This window comes from Vombatus ursinus, unplaced genomic scaffold (assembly GCF_900497805.2).
Source record: "Vombatus ursinus unplaced genomic scaffold, bare-nosed wombat genome assembly UNPS02007344.1, whole genome shotgun sequence".
Classification (NCBI taxonomy): Eukaryota; Metazoa; Chordata; class Mammalia; order Diprotodontia; family Vombatidae; genus Vombatus; species Vombatus ursinus.
The window spans coordinates 1,528,963-1,538,790 of record NW_020947122.1 but is presented as its reverse complement, the minus strand read 5'-3'; positions in this window follow the sequence as shown (position 1 = coordinate 1,538,790).

Below are 9,828 nucleotides of genomic sequence, written 5' to 3'. Positions count from 1 at the left end.
TCATTGGGAAAACAGATTATTCCCAGACAGAAGTTTATTTTCTCTGGCTCCCCATAGGATCTGGTCCAATAATAATAATCATAATAATGATTATAATGGTGCTATAGAAATGCAAAGCATGAGTATTATTATTCTTGCAGAAGACTATTCATTTAGCATTCCCAATTTTACTGCATACTTCTGTTGGCCAAGCAATTGTTTGGTTTTCCTTCATCATATTCTTTTGTCAGTAGTGTATTGAGTTTCCAGATGCATATTGTACTCTGGGTCTAATTATCTACTGAGACAGTTACAGAAAGTACTTCATCGCCAAGGGAAAAATGAAAAAGAAAGTTTAGAAAAGTAAAAGAAGGGGGAAAACTTACGTCAGGACATGCAGTTTCAATTTTTTTTTAATGAATAGGTCAATGTGTTCCAATGAAAAGAGCACTGACATTACACTCAGAGGATCTGGACCATACCATGTACCACCTTGTGTGACCTTGGGCAAATTACTTCACCTTTCTGGGCCTCAGTTTTCTCCTTTGACAAATGACGTTTTTTTTTTTTGGCTTTTGAAATTCTTTTTAATCTTTCTCACACACATGCATACTTTAGCTTCCTATCCCCAACCCCCTACCCCAGACTTTTATTTAACAGTGCAGACATATAAAGTTTCTTCAGCATTAGCAAGAATTTTGCTCTAAGTAAAAAAATCAGATCACTTTTATTTGTAAAAAAAGCATAACATATGGATCAGAAGATCAAGATGGCATGTCATTTCATGTACATAGGAATGTTTCAATTGTTCAGCTTCCAGCAACCTAACACCTGCTTGTCTAGTTTCTCTATCCACCTAGATATTCAGTGCCACCATGTTCTAAACAAGCTCTGGGTGGTCACCAGCAGCACTAGGAGTAGATGGTTATCACCTCCTGGCCTCTACATCTCACCAAATGTACTGGGTTTAGTCCTTCTGTCAAAACTTCTAAGAATTCCATGTAGTTTTCATCTCCTTGTCAATTTTTGGGAGGACCAGGCATATTCAACAAGACCAGTTGGCCATCCTGGGATTTGTTGAGGAGAACTCTGCTAAACTTCATTGCTGTGTAAATCCTTCTGTCATTGGACTGGTTTGATTTCAAAGTGAAAATGTCTCAGAATCCAGCTACATGTGTATCTTTGTTTTCATGTTTTTCAGAGACAAATGACTTCTAATGTCCCCTCTCACTTAATGTATAGTTCTATGGAATTGTTTTATATTTTTTGTTTTGGTTCAGATATGTGATTTCATTATTGTAAGGAATTTCCACTGAGGAACCTCCCATCATATATATGCAGATTGCCCACTTTTCTGTCCCTTGAAAGTCTTAGAAGAGTTTCCTGTGGCATTTTGTTTTGTCAGTGTTAGTATGCGAGGCCCTTGAGGATCAGGGTTGTGTTTCCCTTTCTTTGTAGCCCCAGAGCATAGCACAGTGCCTGGCCTTGAATACAGATGTCCCTGACTTTAAGACTAGTTCTCTATCCATTAAGTTACATTGCCTCTTCATGGACTTGTCAGTAAATTCCATGATAACTTCACCACTATATCACTGGAATAAGAACTGGGTCTTTGAGTTCATTGGTACAGGGAACTCTTGGGGAAGGAAACTTCCTTTACCAATGAAAGCCAGAATCTTCTTTAAAACATGCAGTCTTAGAGAGTTGCCTAGGGGGCTGAGGTTAAATGTCTTGCTTCAGATCACAGAGGCAGAATGTGACAGAGACAGGACATGATCCCAGGTGTTGGTGGTTCTGAAACCTGTTCTTTGGCCACATCAGCAGGATGATTCTGTATGTGAATGCATCATTGAGACAAGTAAAGCCCCCCCCCCCAAATAATAAAAAATTAAAAATAAATAAAGTAAAACTTCTTGGCACCACTTTACAATCACAGCATAAAACTGGAAAAAAGAAAACTCCCTGAAACAGGGGAAGTGTTAAGATATGCCCTCGGAGCCTTCTAGCATATGCGATATGTCTGCATTGAGCAAATATTAGGGGAATTACAATTCAAGGCCAAGGCAATCCTTCAACAGACTGAAAGAATACCCTCCTAGTGCATTCATTTGGACCAGTCTTTTTTTTTGAAACTATCCACAACTTCCCTTGTATGTTATGCAATCCACTCCCAATGGAAAAAAAAGGAGCTATGTTTCTACCTTCAGAATAAGTCTACCTTTTCCTCTCCAATTCTGTGAGCAAAGCGGGTAAGTATTTGACATGTTGAGTGGAATGGGTCTTCCAACTTCCTCGTGCATGTTGCATGTTGAACAAAGCACAGTTTTGTGAATCTCGCTCAGGCTCGGGTCCCTGTATGCTTTTCTGCAACCTTTCCAAATCGTCTCGTAGAGGGAGGATTTTCATCATTTCCTACTGTTTAAAGGTTAAATGACAACTATCTTTCATTGGCAGATCTATGGTTCTGACCACTACAGCCTCGGGTCCGACTGCTTCTCTGCTGCTACTATTCCTTTGGGGGGAGTTTTGCTGTTTTCTGGTCTCACTTTCTTCTGGGAATTGAGTTGAAATGAGAGTGGATCCCAAGCCCCAAGATCCCCCCTTAAAAATTAAATCTAGTCTGAAAGCAACCTACAGGAAGACAAGACTTCCAAAATCCAACCTCTTGTTCCGCAAACCTCTCATCCTCTCATCTGCCTCACTCAACAATCTCGTCCCTTTCCCCCCAGCTCCCCTCTACCAAATGCCTTGAGTAGGAGCCGGGAACAGCTCCCAGTTAAGCTTTTCTCATAGAAACAAAGAACGCAGGTCACTTGTTGGAGGTATGCAGCTACCTTTGGAGAATCCTCTGGGAGCCCTAGGGCTGCTGAGTGAGGGTAGAAGTTGCTGAGCTGGAGAAGTTGCAGAAAATGTAGGTAGCTGGGGAAGTAAATGTTGAATGTGCCAGAGGGGCGATCAGAGGGAATAGCAATGACGCCGCTCTCTCCTTGATAGAGATTCCTTTTTATTTTTTTTTCCTTTAGAAAAGAAGAAGAACATTTAAAAAGCTTTGTGGCTATTTCCATATCCACAAAATGGAGCAAGAAAATTGCAGGAACTACTTAGATGATTCAACTTGTTGATTGACTCAAGGAAATTCAAGGAGGGGAAAAATCACTTTTTCCTCTACTCAGAAGGAAATGATTTGTAGTCTCACCTGGATAGGTGACCTGGATAATTGGCTTAGGTCTTGACTTTGTGTGTGTAAATACAGTTTATGTTTCACCTTTGCTCCATTACAAGATGGTGCCTTTGATGTCTGTGTTAGATCTTACACCTTTTCTAATGGATTCCAAACTGGATATAAATGCATCTCACTTTTCTCCAGATTAGAATAATAGAAACCATTGCTTCAGTTGGGTCAGTGATTGGGAGGAATCTCCAGGGTACTTCACCAACCAACTATACATAGGACATGACACTGAAATTTCATAGGATCAAAGATCTCAATCTGCAAGTTTTCACTAGTTCAGTCCTCTCCTTTTAACAAAGAGGAAACTGAGGCACAAAGAAGAAATTTATCCAAAGCCACACAAGTGGTAAGTGACATAGCTGGGATTTGACTTCTGGCTCTCTGAGTGCTAATTCAGTATTTTTTTTCCCACTACACTACCTGGCTCTGAACTAAGATTAAAAGTTGTGGAGTAAATTATGTTTTCCTTTGTCTCCCTTCCCTCTTCAGCCAAAGCACTTTGTAAATTAGAAAGCAAGCACTCTACCAATGCAAGATGTCATTATTATTAATGAATATTCATGAATTCCACATCTCAATGCCATCAAGCTGCATTGCCTTAACGTAACATAAAACATGTAGAGATAAATGTTAATTTAGAAACATACATGGATTGATAATAATGTCAATTATCAGTAGTAGATCCCTCTCTGTCTCTCTCTGCCTCTGTCTCTGTCTCTCTCTCTTTCTGTCTCTCTCTTGCTCTTTCACACTTTCCTCCCTCTCTCTTTCTCTCTCCATCAACTCAGATTGCAATATTTCTCATCTTGTGTCTTTCCTGTCCACATCTTCTTACAAATCCCCCATAAAGATACATTCAAAGTCCTGGAGACCTTAATCTATTTTATTTTGGTACTGGGAGATAGAGGGAAACAATGCAGTTCTCCCATTATCCGTCTGTTATCCTTCATTTTGGCTACATGACTACCTCACTCCTTTTTCTGGTCATGCATGTCCTTGCTGATATCATTTATATTGCTTCTTGTAGGTCAATCATGGCTGGTAATATTCTGTGGGTTATTAGTACATATATCATGTCTGTCCATAGCAATTCACTCTATAATTTTGATTTGTCTGTTGTGGTGATGTTTTGTCACTGGAAACATATTTGTATCAAAGACATGGACACTTTTGGAAGCACTGAGCATCTTGGAATCATTAAAAGTACAGCATAATTTCCCAAATTCTAGGCAGCCTGGTCTACTACTTCTAGTCAATTCTGAGCCCAGCAAGTAGTCCCTCTGCAATGTTGATCTAAGACATGCATCCTGATGGACTCAATCAATAGGTTACCCCATTTAACTGCATGTCATAATCAGAGCAAAATGCACTTTTTATCCATTTTCTTTTTTCCAGTGTGGGCATTTTGTTTTGTGGAAGATGATCAGTTTTATTGAGGAGGCTTTGTCACTGAGGTGGGGTGTAATTAGCATAAAGGCATCTGTACTTGGAGAAATCTGCAATTGGCAGGGAATCCTCTTGTTGAATCCTGCACAGGACATCCTCCCTAACACTGGCAAATCTCTGAGGTGAGAATATGTCTCCCACTTTGATGCCTCCACTGATGCTGATACTTGGGGAAGCCAGGTGACACAGTAGATAGAACATTGGGCATGTAGTCAGGAAGACTCATCTTCATGAGTTCAAATATGGCCTCAGACACTTACTAGCTGTGTGACCATGAGTAAGTCACTTAACCCTGTTTGCCTCAGTTTCCTCATCTGTAAAATGAGCTGGAGAAGGAAATAGTGAACCACTCCAGTCTCTTTGCCAGGAAAACCCCAAATGAGCTATCAAAGATTTGGACACAACTGAACAACAAAAAATTGCATCTGTCCCAGAGTCCCATAAGATTTGGACACATATGGGAGACACCTTCTGTAAGAGAAGTTTTAAGTCTGTGTTTTTTCTACAAAATTGAATGCTTTTTTTTAAAGAAATCAACACATGTACACAATTGAATATCATATATTTTACATATACTGAGTCAGTAGTGTACATGTGAAGGTATTTTCTGCTCTGAAATCACCTGTAAAAGCTTGTTTTCTTCTCATGTTTTCATTAAAAGTACCCTTGACACATGTTTAGACCATTTTCCTAAAGGTTGTATTGAGATGAGAAAGTCAACATATGGATCAGTACTTGCTTATGGTATCTTTGATTCCTTACTTTGATAAAAGTATTAATATTCTTTTTAATTCATTTAGACTCTTTTCTTCTTTAAGATAATTTAAAAAATAAATCTCTAAGTGCCTTTAAAAGAACCACTAGCATGGATTTGAAAACTTTAGCATATATTTGGTTAGTCCAGCAACTTCATCTAAAGGGTTGTAGCAACTTCCTTACATAGTTTATCAAGAATAAATGTGTTGGTTCCATTGTCATTATCTATTGGAATAATTCAGCAGATCTGTTCCATTTCATATTTATATCTTGTATTTCTAGTTTCATCCATAAATGCTCTTAGGATGATATATGCTTAGCCGATTTTCATATGAAAAGCCCATTACAGACTCATTTTCAATCCTTGGCTTTTTACTATTATGTGAGCTGGAATGTCTTACAATCTTTCAGCATACTCTATTTTTTTTTTTTGGCAAATGAGCTTATACTCTGACTTGGCATTACCTTCATCTTGCACCTCCACTTGGTAATTTTCCTGTCTGAGGTGGTTTCTGAAAACTTTTCACTTTTTTTCTATGGCAACTTCATCATGTTATTTAAACTTCTCTAAGAAAAACTAAGGGTCAATAACTTGACATTTGTCCATTTTTCATTTTTTTGGGACTCAGCTTATTTAAACAGGTCCATTTGGAGCTGCTATAATCATGTATACTATTTCATTTTTAATTTTTTTCTAATTTTGTGTTAAACTTTACCTTTAATCCCTCAATAATCTGACTGCACAAGTACAATTGATACTGAAATCATTGGAGAAATGATTAGCTTCTTGTCAAACATAGTCAATTTCAGTTTCTGTGATGTGTGATACTGATCATTGCCAGTACCTTCTCTCTTTCTTCTTGAAGGAAATATTCATAATGTAAAACCATGAGGCTTTTGGGTATTATTAGCCTTAGGCACCTCTCATTTCTTGACCACTTACTGAATTTCCTGATGTATTTTCACTATCTTCTCCTGTGCCTTGCTTTACATTGAAGACAATCCATCCATCTGTCCATCAATAGATTAACAAGTATATTTATTAATTATCTTCTATAGGCTAGGTATTGTGCTAGTCTCTGGTGATGCAAATGCAAAGAATAAAACAATCCCTATTGACAATGAACTTATAGTCTAATGAGAGAGATAATTAGTACATATATACATATATGTATATATATATGCATGTAAACACACACACACATACATACACTGGGGTAGCTAGGTAGTGCAGTGGATAGAGTTAGAATACTGGGCCTGGAGTCACGAATACTCATTTCATGAGTTCAAATCTGGCCTCAGACACTTACCAGCTGTACACACACATACACACATGTATACACATTTATACTCAGGTAGAAATATCTGCATATAAATAAATACACATACACATATAGCATTTATTGAATAAATACAAATTTATACAGAGGAATTAAATGTCTTAGTCACATCCAAAGAAGATGATTAAGTGTGGAAGAGGTATGGAAGGAATACATTTCAGGTATGGGGAATGGTCAATGAAAAAGCACAGAGACCAATCTAATCTAATCCAATAAACATTTATTAAGTACCTACTTCATGCCAGGCGCTGTGCTAGTTCCTGCCCTCAAGAAACTTACACTCTAACAAGAGGGAACAACATAAAAAAGGAAGTAGGAAAATGAGGTGGGGTGGTGGTAAGGGGGGAGATCAGGGGTCTATTTTTCCATGGAGCTGAAACCAGGCAGAGCAGCAGATTCAGAGTGGAAGGAGTGAAAAATTCTAGTTTCTGCCGTCTATGAAGGAAAGCATTGGGAGGAGTTTGGTACTCTACCTTCTAGCCTTCCAATCAAGGAAGAGAGGAGGCTGAGGAAGGTGGTGTCAGTCAAGGCTTGAGTTGGCAGCATGGTGATGAGATCAGAGGTGCTGAGCTTAACCTGGGAAGAGAAACTTGTTCCCTGGAGGTGAAACTAGACAGACCGACAGATGTAGAATAGAGAGGTCAGATACTTACTATGAGTGTCATGTGAGAAATGGAGAGTACAGTTTGTTTGGACTGAAAAGTTCATGAGGAAGAGTGATCTCCAATAAGACTTGAAAGATAATTTGGGGCCAGATGGTATATCCTAGAGCCAATAGGGAGTTACTGGGATTGGTGAAGTATGAGTAGTAGGTAGAATTGACTAGAGTGGTGAAAAATTTGAAACAAAGAGACCAATTATGAGGTTGTTGCAATAATCTAGGTGAGAGGTGATGAGGACCTGAACTATAAAGGTGGTTGCTGTGTGAGTGAAGAGAACGGGTCAGAAATGAGGCATGCTGTGAAGTTAGAGGCAGCAAGGTTTGGCAACTGGTTATATATGTGGAGTATGGAAGAGTGAAGCATAAAGGATAATTTTGAGATTATGAACATGAGATACTAGAAGACTGTGGTACCTTTGACAAAAATGGGAAAGTCTGAAAGAGGAATGGGCTTAGGTCATGAAGTTTCAAGGTCTATACACAAATTCTTTAAAGAATCTCGATTTCTTCAAACTCTGCAATAAATGTTGGTTCAGAAACTCTAATGATCTTCGCTGTGTTCTATTTGCTCTTTGAACACTACGAGGTGAGGTAACCAAATATTCTATGAAAAAATAATATTTCATGTTGTCTTTGGGTGAATGATGAAACTGACTCAACAAACAGTAAATTAACAAGCATTTTTTAAAAGATTTTTTAAGCCTGTGCCAGGTTCTATGCACTCCAACAATTCCTGTATTTGTTTCGCCAAGAAACACTGTGAGATGACCTTGTATTAAGTGCAACTTCCCTATGTCTTCTGACTTAAATTATAGCAAAAATGTCATGGGATCATGCAATCATGGATTTAAATCTGATACCATAGATATCATCTAGACCAGCCCCTTCATTTTGCAGATGAGGAACCTGAAGCCTAGACAGAATTGTGTTGCTTGAAGTCATAGAAGAAGGAAAAAATCCATATAACAGAATGGGTGGTTCTCCATCTACAAATTTAGTTTTCTTTCCTCTATACCAACATTAGTATAGGTGTAGTTCAGATCCAATATTAAGGTTTTAACTCATTGGCCTTTGAAAAAAATATTTCATGATAATATTACTGTTAGTAGATAGTTAAGGAACTCTGTGATTTTTAGCATCTTGTGACTCTGGCATTCTGATGCCCTTACTGTGGACATATGAAGCTGCATAGAACTGAGGATGGTTTTGTATTATCTGTTTCTTCCATGGTCATAGCAAAAAAAAATCATTTCCTGGTGGACAACATTCTGTTGGTGATTCTTCCTATGGTTGGTCCTCGGTGGCTAAACATAACCCGCTGCAGAGATGATTTCTTGAAGTTTTTTTTTTCCAGCTTGATAGAACCTTCCATGCATTACTTCTCTAGCTGGGCCTTTGAGAACCTAGAGTTACTATTGCCTTTCTAAAGTAAGCTTTGGAGTAAACATTAATTATTTCTTAATTAAAATACAATAACCATTTTCTTTTTATTTAGTTTAAAAGGAATCAGTATACATGATATGAATTGTCATATGTTATAGTGGATATGAGTGTTCTATCTGGAGTCAGGAAGACCTAGATTCAAATTCTCTCTTAAAATTCCTTCTCATCTAGCCCCTTAGCACCCTCAGTTTACACTGAGGCTCAGTTGAAGTCCTACTTACAGGAATCAATTCTTATCTCTCTCTCTCTCTCTCTCTTTCTCCTTCCTTCCTGCCTTCTTTTCCTCTCCTCCTCTTTTCTCTTCTCCTTTCCTCTCCTCTCTTGTTCTCTTTCTCTGGCCCTCTCTTTCTCAAGTAAAAAAAAAGTGTTTATTTTGTGAAGATTTGGATTTCAAGGTGCTCTATGTTTAATGCTTCAAATAATGCATGCTTCCAACAAATCTGGAATGTAAGCAGCTAGATAAAAATTGTAGAATACATGTGTTGTATTATTTCTAAAGTTTCTCTTTTCTAGTAAGCCTAATAAGAGGAAGACATGCCTATATGTGAAAATGTTAGTGGGATGTAAGATCAGTATGAGTCATGAATGTAACAGGGCAGCCCAAAAGTTAATGCATTAATGGAAGTATATTATCCAATATGAGACATTATAGTTTGTTTCTATGGTTTCTTAGGCAGATAATACATAGAATATTTATTTTCATCTTCAGATGATTCTGAAGTCACTTCCAACTCTGAGATTCTATATTTTTAAAAGCCTATAAGCATGTACACTTAATGACTATAAGATTTTCCCTTGAAAGACCTAAAATTATTTAGAAACCACTTACAAGGTAGGTCTGATAGGAAACCCAGAGATATTAATTTCTTTAAGACCAGTCCTAGATTTAGATAGAGAAGGTAGCCACCTCTGTGATGTGATTTAAGAGAAAATAATGAGGATTCCTAACCCAAAATATCCCTTGCCTCTCC